Raw genomic sequence first — 12,676 nt, 5'->3', positions numbered from 1 at the left:
CGCGGCAAATCCCAGGTTTAAAAACGTGCAGCCCTTCTTCTGAGATATCCCTTCTGCTCCGTCTTCCAATTTCATCTCTGACATTCACTCTTTTACTGTGGAGAACTATTGGATTCGGGCCTGAAACTTTTTGGGGAGGGTTTAGTATTTTATTCCTGGAAATTCTTTTTTTTTATCACGCCCGGGATGCATTTTTCTGTGTCTGATCATGACGGAAATAAAGACACGAGCCAACAAGGTTAAAAAACAACAAGATGCAAGAGAGGTTTCGTTTCAAAACCGGGAAGGGCTTTTCCATCCCACCCGCTTAGCTTTATTCACACAAACGTTTTTAATTTACAAAGCTGCTGTCATTCATACACAATCAGGAATTTCCACAGTCTTCCAAGGATTTAAATACAAGGTCGCACACCAACCCAAGCAAACCAAAAAGAAATTAAAAAAATGAAAATTGAAATGATAAAAAAGATACGGGTCCTGGAGTTACCAGCTTCTGTGCAAAGAAAAGGGAAAGAGAATTCTCTTAAGACTAGCACGGGAAAAAAACTGCCTCTTGGAAGTCTGGGATTTAAGACCGTTCCTTCTGGGCATTCAATTATTATTAATTCCCCCCCGCCCCCCCGGAATCCGTGTCCATGTTTGCAAAGGGTCATGTTTGGGCCTGGACCCTGTGAAAGAAAGGGGATTCCCCCCCCCCTTTTTTTCCTCAGGGGTATCTGCAGGAGAGAGGATTTAAAACCACCACCAAGAATGGTGGTTATAACGACACAGTGCCTATGGATTATTTTTTGGATCTTTCGTGATCACTGCTCTCCTAGACCAGGGCGTCTCCATATTGGGCAGCTTTTAAGACTTGTGGACTTCAACCCCCAGAATTCCTCAACCAGTTGGCTGGGGAATTCTGGGAGCTGAAGTTCGCAAGTCCTAAAACTGCCACATTTCGAGACACCCTGGTCTCTAGACTAAGGGCCTTCCAGCTTCTTCCACCCAATGGGCCGTCCAGTTAGGTTCTAGATACCCCTACCAGTTGGTATCTACTTCTAGATATCTAGTTCTAGTATAATCTAGGTATCTAGTATCTAAATATCCCTACCAGTTGGTATCAACTTCCAGATATCTAACTACTAGAAATTAGGTATCTAGATCTAGATATCCCTTGTTCTAGATATCCCTACCAGTTGGTATATAGTTTGATATCTAACTCTGTTGGAAACTAGGCATCTAGATATCCCTTAAGTTCTAGAAATCCCTACCAGTTTGTATCTAGTTCCAGGTATTTAATTCTACTAGAAACTAGGTATCTAGATCTAGATATCCCTTAAGTTCCGGATATCCCTACCAGTTGGTAACTATTTCCAGCTATCTAATTCAACTAGGAACTAGGTTATCTAGATATCCCTTACATTCTAGATATATCTACTCATTGAGAGAAACCTGAAAATGATAGCCCAATAGTTTCTGGAAGCCCTTCAAGTCAGGAAAACTCCTGAGCCCTGGAAAAGCAGCAGAAGTAATGAAAGAGCAGATGACCTGGGCAGTGTGATCAGAGTTTTGCCAGGCAGAAGAAATTCTATAAGAGGAAGAAGACCCAGGTTCTTCCAACTCAACACGGCAAAAAAGATTTTTGGGCCACTGTGCACAGCGCAACACAAGAGGTGTACAACTTTGGAACCAAGAACACAAGAGAAGAGACACCCAGCGTCTACTCAACTGCAAGGAGTGAGGTAGCTTTCCCATCGTGTTAATCCAAGCCAGGTAATTCCAGGAAGTGATGTCCAATTTATTTATATTTTAAAATGAGGGATCCAGCCATTAACTTCCGATAACTTTTTGCAACCGTCGTTTTAAATTCTGTGCAGGTTGAGAGCAGCTGTTTGCCTCAGGGTGCCCCTCCAAAGATTTCTTCTCTCTCAGGAACCGACCAAAGCCCCAGAGAGAAATCGTACCAGATGCTCAAAAGGCAAGCTTTTAGATGTCTGTCCAAGTCATCTTCTCTCATTTAGGAACACTGGGCTCATGGTATATATCGGGGCTGTCTCACCTGGGCAACTTTTAAGACTTGTGGACTTCAGCTCCCAGAATTCTGGAAGTTGAAGTCCCTAAGTCTTAAAGTTGCCAAGGTGAGACATCCCCTGATATATGTAGTGTCCCCAGGCCACCAAGGAGAAGATCTAGCAGTTGTTCACCCATCAGGGCACAACAAAACCAGGGGCTAGCTAAAAGTCTAATTTTGAAGGAATGTCCCCAGCCCGCAACACAACGCTACGCTCTCAGATTTAACCATTTGGTCACTGGAAAACCAGATACAACCCCATTCCTGACAGCCTGTTTGGGTCAGCCGTTTCTATGGGCTAGTAAAACCCACCAGACTACTGAAAAGACTTAAATCCAAGATGATAGCTAGATACTGCGATACGTTGAGGAGGACAAAGACAAGAGGTTCAAATTGGAATCAATCTCTCTCTCTCTCTTGCACACACACAAACAAAAGATTTAAAAAAAAAACAAGGATTATTGCTCTATAAAAGGACTCTGGCAGTGTGTTTCAAGATGCCCCAGAGGCACTAGGTGGGAAGGTGACGGAGCAAAGGTATTAGGAGATTGCGAAGCCAAGGAGGAGCACCTCAACTCTTCAGCACAACATCTGGAGAAGTGGAAATCCTGAGGGCTTGGGTCCCTCCCGCTTCTGCATGGGTTCAGTTGGGAAGGTCAAGGCAGCCTAGAAAGTAACCAACTTGCAGAGAGGGTAGTCCTCATGATGGGGAGTGGGGTATCTGAATGCCCCAGGCAGAGAGGGCGGAGCTGACGTCACGGTGGAATCCTTCGGAGCTCCTCGGGAGGATGTTGAAATCTCAAGAGCTGGTGGTCCATTGGACCTAAATTTTCCGGAGGAACGACAATCGAGGAGAGGACAGTCTGCCGATCCCAGGGAGACCGCAATATCCCTGGTTGATCCAGAGATATAGCCTCTCCAGTCGACTCAAAGGGAAAGCGGTCATTGCGAACCGCGACAAGGCTGGCACAGTCTCCGGTGGGATAAAGAAGGAAAGAGAAAGTGTGGTCGAATTAGGTGAGAACTGTTAAACTTATTAAAGGAGAAGAGCCGCCTGAAAAGAAAGGGTGAGGAGAAAGCCAGAATTAAAAGGTGGGTGGTATTTAAATCCCCCCCTTTCCTGGAAGAAAGCTGTTTCCGGCGCAAATAGAAAGAGAAAGCCATAAATTATTGAACAAAGAATGCCCCAGGCAGTCTTCAGCTCTCACGCTGTTGATCTCCAGATGTTATACTTCTAGTTCCTAACGGCAACTCAACAATTATGATTCCACCCCTCACCCTCCCCAGTTGAGTTGGACACCCTAGATCTTGGCCAACATCAACAGTGGTTGATGGCCGGTCTTCCCTCACTAGGCCAAGGGCTATCGCGCCTTAGGCTAGCGACATCTATTGCTACCTAGGTATCCAGCTGCTCCAAAGCTGGTGGGAAGGAAGACTTATAACCAGGAATGTCATGCGTTGGGTTGGTCAAGAATGATATCCTACCCCAAAGCTCTCTACAATCCAGACTGAGGAAACAGCAGCTGTAGTCTTTGTAAAAACTAAGTTTAACTACTCAAGAGTAAGAGAAAGTCCTCTTGTTTTACGTTGGAAGAGATACTAATGTACAACTTCGCCAAGAGTTCTTTTTTTTGGGGTGGTGGTGGTGGTGGCTAGAACCAGTGGAGAACTACATCCCCTGGATGACCTGTGGACTTCAACTCCCAGAATTCCTGAGCCAGTCACGGTATGGCTGGCTCGGGAATTCTGGGAGTTGGAAGTCCACAGGTCATCAAGGGAGCGTAATCCCCCGCGACTGGCCTCAAATCTGATCGAAGTCAAAGGCGAGTTCAAACTTCGTTTCTCGATGATACAGAACTAACTCATGATGGACTCTTTTTAATTCAAACAGAGAAGCAGCTGCAACATGTAAAAAAAGGAGAAATTGGCAGATTAGGGCCCGACGTACAAAGAGGGGAGAGGTGTGGGTGGAACGTGGTACCCTTAGAAAAGCTGTCGAGACGCCAGATGCCCGCTTCGATGCCAGGCTCTCTTGCCACTCCATGCAATGGAAAGCAGAGATGATGAAGATGATGGTGGGGTGGGGGAGGGGGAGGAAGGAAGGAAGGCTCTGTGAATGGGCCGGGGTCAAAGTGCAAACCTCACTTCAATCCTTTTAACTCAGAAACAGTTAAACTGTAAACAGCAAACTGAGATGTAAACATCCTAAAATAAACTCGAGCGGGGGAAAAATAAGCGCCAATCGATTCCCCAAATAACTTTTTTTTTTTTTGACGCCGTTGAGATCCGATAGGTCTCAAGAATAAACCAGCAATCTCCATTTCAACATTCCTATAACCCAAACTTGACAGCTTTTAAGACTTTGTGGACTTCAACTCCCAGAATTCCTCCTCCGGGTTATGTGAGCTCGGGAATTCTGGGAGTTGAAGTCCACAAAGTCTGAAACTTGCCAAGTTTGAAGTCCTTTGATGTAACCAGTGACTGAAGGGGACTTCTGAGTGAAGGTGGGAGGGAGAGATACCTGTGTAGGAAGCACAGTCGTCGTGTCTGAAAAGGAGACACCAGGAGCTTGGGACCAAAAGGTCTATTGCTTGTAACACAACGCAGTCACATCCATGACGTTAAAGCAGAGGCCTCCAAACTTGGCAACTTTAAGACTTGTGGACTTCAACTCCCAGAATTCCCCAGCCAGCAAGTCTTAAAGTTGCCAAGTTTGGAGACCCCCGAGTTAAAGGAAGTTCACACCCAGAAGCAAGGAGAGGCTCTCGTCCATTTCTAATCAGGTTTTGTGGGCAACCAAGAAGGAAACCACCACGGACAAGAGATCGCAAAGTGGAGCTACACTGAAGCACAACCCACAACTCAAGAGAGCCCTTTCCTTAACCTCTGATGCATTTCTTGCAAGAGCTTGAATAAGGCACTTTCATCAGGTCTAAGCCACGTGTGTCCGCCCGCTTTTAAGACCCGCGGACTTCAACTCCCAGAATGCCCCAGCCAGCATGGGAGTTGAAGTCCACAAAAAGAGCTAGAAGCTACCGCCACAAAAGCGTCATAACCCTCACCAACGGGAAAGGCAATCGCACAACAGCGTCTGATCCGCAGGGCTTCCTCCAAACACACACGCTCGCCCCCACGCAACCGTCCCTCCAAAGTGCAGCAGTGAAAGGTGAGGGGGGGGTGTCCCTTCGCCGGAAGCTCGCGGGACTCGTTGACAACGCAAATGCGACATGGCTCGTGCCCTGGGATCCCAGGATGGCTGAATGGACCTCTGTAGGAAAAAGGGGAGTTCTCAAATCTTAATTTGGAGCAACAAGTTCAAAACCGGGCTTGTCAACACCCCGAATTTGGATCCAACCCCCAAAAAAAAAAAAAAATCTAGCTAGTTCAGATGGTAACAGAAACATCCGGTAGCATGAAATTTCTCACCGGAAAACGTTTTAGTTTTCAGAATCCATTCATCTCAAAAGGACCTCTTTGGAGATCGGTCTTGTCAATCACACACAAATGAAAAAACCTTGTAAACTATGTTACATCCACAATAAGACCGATATTCATTGTTTACACCTGGAGGACATGTCACGCCGGTATTTTGCAGAGTAAATCCTTCCCAAGAACTGTAGCGCGCAATCCTCTAGAAACAATGCGGTCGACCTCGGTAACAATTCAACTTACCCGCTTCGCTTTATATCAGTGGCAAAAGTCAAAGACACCGATTCGGGTTTATGACGCTGATCCAAGCCTGCCTTCCCCGCCGCTGGACGAAGAGTGATCATCCCAAGACCACCCCAGGGCCAATTTAAAGGAGGACAGTCCATTCAAAGCAGGTGGTCAGCTTAGCGTCCCCGTCACCGAGGAGGAGCACCTGACTTAAGACTTTCAAGAACCGTGGAATGATCATCTTAGGGGAGAACTACTTAGGGCAGAGTTTAAAACTGGGAACATTTCTTTTGTGGGTGCATCGACGTAGTAGACACACGACGGCTGTAATGGTGAGAAAGACACCCTGAATTTCGAAGAAGCCTTTAAAAAGTTAGAAAGGGCCTGTACTTCTTGCGGAAGGGAAGACATTTTTAAGAAAGACTGACTGCTAAAATAGGAAAAAAGCGATGTTTAAGACAGCCGCTTGATTTCAGGCTGGCTGAATTTAGCCGGCCAAGGACCAGCTAAGTAAGCTACTGATCCCTAGAATACAGATTGTATGATAACTTTTTCTACCTAAAGACCATTTGCTTTCTATCATTTCTAAATCCCACACACCTTCCTGTAAAATTTGGCCCACAGAAACACAGGCTCCTGTGATGGTTAGATCTGGCTTTCTAAACCCAACAGCCACTCTACCGGTTCGGACCGGTTCAGGCGAACCCCTTTGTTCCGATGTTTAGTTTGCTCCAAACTGGTTTGCTGCAACGAGGAAGTGCACGATCACCGAACCGGTTGTTATGCCAATGGAATCCCACCCTTGCCAGCAACAACCTTGAAAGGGGTGTCTGTGTGTGTGTCTTAAATATCCCTATCCGATATATCATGTATTTAGGTCCCCTGATGTAGGTCATTTTGAAAAACGGGAGCAGGAGAAATATTTATTCAACTATGTGTTTCCAGCTTTGAGGGCTAAGCAGCAGCAGCAGCAACCAGAAACCAAACCCACAAACACACGCACAAAAAAGGGTATTTTGTCACAGATCTCCATACTTTCAACTAAATATCACCCTGCTCAAAGATATTAGGAGAGTTGTGGGGTGGGTGGGGAGAAACCTTATTAACATTTTGTCCCAGAATTCTGGCACTTAACAGTAGCAGCAACTGAAAATTATTTGCTGGGGAATTTCCGGTATTTTGAGTGAAAGAGGAATTCCAGATGAATTGCGCAGACCCAACGAACGGGGAAAGCTGAGCTGGCAGTGGGGAAAAAAAGGAAGGGGGAAAATGTAATAATAAAAATAAAAAAAGAGAATTTAATAGTCTTATAATGAAGTCGTTGCAGCAGCTCCTGTCCTCCTTGGATCTCCTGGGGCTTCCAGACAAGTTTCAAAGCTTGCCTCACGATACCAGAGAGAATGCGGTGTCTTTTGTCAGTCGCTTCTTAAGTTTGCATCTATTTCGGGGAGAGTCCAGGTCCCTGCAAAAAATCCTGCAAGAAAAGAGAAAGAAAAACAAAAGTGCTCGTGAAATGTCTGTTATCAGAGCCCTCAAATGGATTTATTTAATTTTAAAATATATATTATATATATTTGTATGTTCCAGCATAACTCTGGAATGCCTCGAGCAATTTTCACCAAACTTGGTACACAGATTACTTAGTCTCTGGAAACAAATACTGTGGGAGTAAGATACCCCTAACACCTCTTGGGGTATATGTTAAGATACTGCCCGTTGTTCAAATGGCTTCTACCGTACTGCCTTAAAATGACTTCTACTGTACAGTACTGTGGAGTTGCCATGGTAATGGCTTCACGGTACTCCACAAGGGGGTCTTCTCTGGTAAGGGGGAAAATCCAGCATTACAAATTACACTTGTTCCGAGTCGCTGAAATCAGGGCTTTTCCTGTGTAATACAGGATTAGGATAAATAAATAAATACCTGGGCAACGCTGGGTTATTGGCTACTTTAATATAATTATGCTGAAGATCGGTTAACAATTGATTACGAAGACACTGTACGGTGAAGGGTCTGAACTTGGTTGATTTTTAAGCGCCACTGGAGAAGCAAACTTCGTTTTCTGAAATGCCTTGAAGTGGGGTCCTTGGGGCTCTCTGAGCTGGGTTTGTTTTCTTGCAGATGTTTCATCACCCAACTAGGTAACATCACCAGTGCTAGAGGGGAGGCAGGGTTTGCAGCAAGGAGGGGGAAGAAGAGAAGGGAGGACCGTGGGGTCCTTGGCACTCTGAGATTTTGCCTGAAGTAGGCTTTCCTGCCTAAGCAGGGGGTTGGACTAGAAGACCTCCAAGGTCCCTTCCAACTCTATTCTGTTCTACTTCTTTTCTGGCAGACGTTCCATGACCCAAGTAGGTAACACCATCAGCGCTACAAGGCAGTGGGCTCTGCGCTGGTGATGTTACCAAGTTGCGTCACGAAAGCCTGCAAGGAAAGAGCCAAACTCGGGGAGCACCAAGGAAAACCCCAACATTGTTCCTCTACTGCAAAGCCCTCATATTCGAGGACTACCTGTACTTTTAAGAGCCAGGCCAGGAAGATAAACACACATCGAAGTCAGTGACATCATCGATAATCCCCAAAGTTTGCCTCCTCATTTACCTGGGGCACAAGGGACAACGAGACTGGCCTGGCTTTTAGCTCCCAGCATTCAAACTCAGCCACCAAGTTCCTTGGGACAAATCCTGCTCCTCCTCCATCGTCCCCGTCCCCCCCACCAGTGGAAAGCCCAATTAGCCTTCGGAAGAAAACAATGGCTAAAAGTATGCAATAATTAGAAATGGCTTTCACTCATTGCTCTAATTTCCTTGCTGGGTTTGACAAAAGGGTGTTTCTGAAATCCGAGCTACGGCGAGTCAAAATTGGCCCCTTAGGAGAGGTGGATTCCGCTGAGGCTGCTGTTCACTGGCATCACGTCAAGCAAAGCAGGGCCAGCTATTTTATAGAATCAGCTAAAGCAGATAAAATAATAACAATAACAACAATAATAATAATTATTATTATTAAAAAGACTGGAAGGCAAAGACGACTATTCTGCGAGGCAGTTCTGGAGCATCTGATCTGGCAAAATCCTTCCGATGTGCAGGACCATAAATACACGGCCTCTCCATTTATGACTGCCCGAGTCAAATATTTAACACAACAGAATAACCGAGTTGGAAGGGACCTTGGAGATCTTCTAGTCCAACCCCCTTCCTGTAGTTTAAGGTGGGTTCTTCTATGCTAATTCTTTCTTTGATGGTCTCATTTCTGATTTTATCTCCCGCAGTTTTCCTCAACCATCTCATTTCCGTGGGGACGGAAACATTTATGTTTTGTCGTTAAGTGTCCATGTGTGGCACTTGTACAGAACAGAATGGAATAACAAGAGTTGGAAGGGACCTTGGAGGTCTTCTAGTCCAACCCCCGGGCTCAGGCAGGAAACCCTATACCATTTTAGGCAAATGGTCGTCCAGTCTCTTAAAAACTTCCAGGGTTGGAGCATTCGCAACTTCTGGTGGCAAGTTGTTCCACTGGTTAATTGTCCTCACGATTAGAAAGTTTCTCCTTAATTCCAGGTTGCTTCTCTCCTTGATTAGTTTCCACCCTTATCCTGCCTTCAGGGGCTTTGGAGAATAACTTGATCCCCTTCTTCTTTGTGGCAGCCCTTTAAGACCAGGAGTCTTCAAACTTGACAGGTTTAAGACTTGTGGACTTCAACTCCCAGAATTCCTCCTCCAGTTAGCTCAGGCATTCTGGGAGTTGAAGTCCACAAGTCTTAAACCTGCCAAGTTTGAAGACCCCTGCCTTAGACATTGGAAGACTACTATGATGTCACCTCTAATCCTTCTTTTCATTAAACTAGACACACACAGACATTTAAAGACTTGCGATGGAGAGGCAGCGTAGGATAAAGATTAACAGGGTTGGAAGAACCTTGCTAGACAGTTCTGGAAGATCCGATCTGGCAAAATCCTTCCAGTGTGCAGGACTACATATATATGGCACATCCAATTTTTATTGCCCAAGTCCAATATTTAACACAACAGAATAACAAGAGTTGGAAAAACCCTTGGAGGTCTTCCAGCCCACTCCCCTGCTCAAACAGCTGTCTGTCTCAGTAACTTGGGAGCTCAAATGCAGTTGTACGTCGAGGATTACTTCAATTTATGACTGAGGATTAGAGAGGGTGAACTTGAATGTAGCCAGACACACCGATCTGGCTACAAGTCAGTTCTGTCTTACAGATTAACAGAGTTGGACCTTGTAGATCATCTAGTCCAACCCCCGCCCAAGCAGGAGACCCCTACACCATTTCTGAGAGATGGCAGTCCAGTCTCTTCTTGAAAGCCTCCAAGGATGAAGCTCCCACAACTTCTGAAGGCAATCCATTACACTGATTAATTTTTCACACTGTCTGTAAATTCCTCCTTATTTCCAGATTAAATCTCTCCTTGATCAGCTTCCATCCATTATTCCTTGTCTGGCCTTCAAAGGTGCTTTGGAGAATATCTTGACCCCTTCCTCCTCCTCTCTGGGGCAGCCCCTCAAATATTGGAAGGCTGCTCTCCTGTCTCCCCTGGTCCTTCACTTCCCTAGACGAGCCAGGCCCAGTTCCTGCAACCGTTCATCGTGTGTTTTAGTCCCCAGTCTCCTCATCATCCTGGTTGCTCTTCTCTGCACTTTTGTGTTTTTTTTCCAAAAGAGATGCTGACACAGTAAGAAACCAGCTTCCCACAAGTTCAAAAGAAAGAAAATGCCGTAGTTGACCGACCAGATACTAAGTCTGTGTAAACAAGGCAATCTTCTTGCTCAGAAGCATGCAAGGGGTCAGCCAGGGTGTATCTCCCCACGCCTCCTTTTCTGTTATGTAAGGAGCAGCCCTCTTTTTGGACAAGCCCCCATTCCTGACTCAGCTGTGGTCCAAGGGGGGATAGGGACAGACGGCTAGGCTTCCCCTCCCCACCCCGAGGGGAAAGAAAGAACAGCCAAAGGGGCAGCTCTGTCCCAGCCTTTTGTGTTCACCGGATTCACGTGTAAGCATCCTGAATTTTGAAAGGTTTTTTTTTTTTCTTTTCCCCCAGAGGGCAAAGCCTGGTTATACAACCCCGCATCGTGGCGTGTTACGGGCACGATTGCAACTGGCATAGCCAGACGGATTTGAAAAGTTGGGTGGGGAGGATAAGAACGAAAAAAAAAGGGGGAAATAAACAGAGATGGAAGGCAAACATCGGTGCTCCAAAGCTGACCCCCGAGGAAGGGAAAGCATTCCTCTGGAGCTTTGATGCCCTCATAAACAAGTCTGGCAAACGGAGAGACTGGCGGCTTACATAATCCATAATCATCTCCGTGCCTGAGAAGCAGATGTCTACAAAAAGGATCAAAGAGATCTGGACAGGTACTCTTAAAAAAAAAACCAAAAAAAACAGTTCAGTCATGTCCCGGGGAATGCAAAACTTCACTCTTCTTTCTTCCTGGGAATTAATCTAAAGCATGTGGACGTTTCTAAAACCAACGATGGTTCGAAGTATCGCTTGTGTTTGGATTACGGAGAGGTCAGGCAAGGCTTCTTCCGTCACGTGGCAAATGTATTTTAGTTTTATTTTATTTATTTGTACCCTGCCTTTTATTGTTTTTACAAATGGCTCAAAAGGTGGCAAACCTACCCAACACACCTTCCTCACTTTATAAGGCCTTGGGAAAGACCCCACTTGGTATATTGCAACCCAGTTTTGGTCGTCACGATATAAAACGAAATGCTGAGACTCTGGAAAGACGGCAGAAAAGAGCAACAAAGAAGATCTGGGCTAAAATAGGAAGAATCGTTTTTAATCTAGTTTAATGAAAAAGAAGGGCTGACATGATAGCATCTTCCAATATTTGAGGGGCTGCCCCAAAGAAGAGGGAGTCAAGCTATTCTCCAAAGCACCTAAAGGAGAAAAAAGTAACAATGGGTGGAAACTAAACAAGGAGAGAAGCAACTTAGAACTAAGGAGGAATTTCCTGACTCTTAGAACAATTAATCAGCGGAACAACTTGCCACTAGAAGTTGTGGGTGCTCAAACACTGGAAGTTTTCAAGAAGAGATTGGACAACCATTAGTCTCAAATGGTATAGGGCCTCCTGCCTGAGTAGGGGGTTAGACTAGAAGACCTCCAAGGTCCCTTCCAACTCTGTTATCTGTTATCCTCCTAGCTTCCCCAAAACAACAACTTAACTGTGGCAAGAAAGGTTGTGAAACTCACTTAACCGTTTTGTTTAGCAATGGTAATCTGGGGCTCAATTGTGGTCGTAAGTCAAGGAGTACCTCCACTTCTTGAATACTCATTATTTGGATATCGAGCTTGGTCAATATGGTTTATTATTTTAAAGGATTGATGCAACAGCGGGTATCCGTGTTAAATTAATTACCAACAGCTGAAAACAACAAGATCAATAATGGCGCCGCACTTCCTCCAAGCTTCATTTTGGAGCCACTATTTGCTAAGGGGCTTCGGATGCTGACATTTTAATCCAAACTGCGTTCTCGACTGATGTATAATCAATGCATTAACATGCTTTCTGGGGTGCGTTTTTGAGGGCAAAATGAGAAGGAAAAAAAAAAAAGAGACAAGGAATTTATTTCGCGCCATTTTTCTAAGGAGGACCGGATGGGATGTTCTTTCTAACGCCGAATGGGAGAGGTCGTATGTCCCAGGTGACCACCAGCAATAAACCTGCTATGCAGAGACCGGGTACCAATCAGACGATGGAACGGTTCCATTGAACCCATGGCAGAAAATCCAATGGGCTTCCAATTCAAGGAAATTGTAAGAACTTCCCCTCAGTGGGCGGACGTTCATTAACCCTCTGCCTCTTAAAATACCCATATTTGCATGGCATAACATTAACTCATTTATTTTTTATCCTGTCTTTTTTTCCCCTTCTTTTACTCCTTCCTCTTATTTTCTCCACAACTACCATTCTGTGAGATGGGTTGGGCTGAGAGA

The 12,676-nt window shown here is 45.3% G+C and overlaps 1 protein-coding gene across 2 annotated transcripts in view; it reads right to left on the bottom strand.

The window, feature by feature from the left end:
- Positions 1-266: 266 nt before the first annotated feature.
- The window catches only part of STK35 (serine/threonine kinase 35), a 32,117-nt gene continuing 19,707 nt past the window's right edge, over positions 267-12,676 (bottom strand). The window contains exons 3-4 of one of the 2 annotated variants that reach the window (XR_015742658.1): positions 2,160-7,184; positions 267-2,032 (exon numbers count right to left, since the gene is read on the bottom strand). The gene's annotated coding sequence lies outside the window, so the exon portion shown is untranslated. Of the gene's footprint in view, positions 7,185-12,676 lie in introns of both variants that reach the window. The other variant, XM_026697336.2, reaches the window with a different exon arrangement.

This window comes from Pseudonaja textilis, chromosome 3 (genome assembly GCF_049901715.1).
Source record: "Pseudonaja textilis isolate UNSWEBS1 chromosome 3, rPseTex1.2, whole genome shotgun sequence".
Taxonomy (NCBI): domain Eukaryota; kingdom Metazoa; phylum Chordata; class Lepidosauria; order Squamata; family Elapidae; genus Pseudonaja; species Pseudonaja textilis.
The sequence above is the reverse complement of the archived record's forward strand: the minus strand, read 5'-3'. Positions and strand labels throughout refer to the sequence as shown.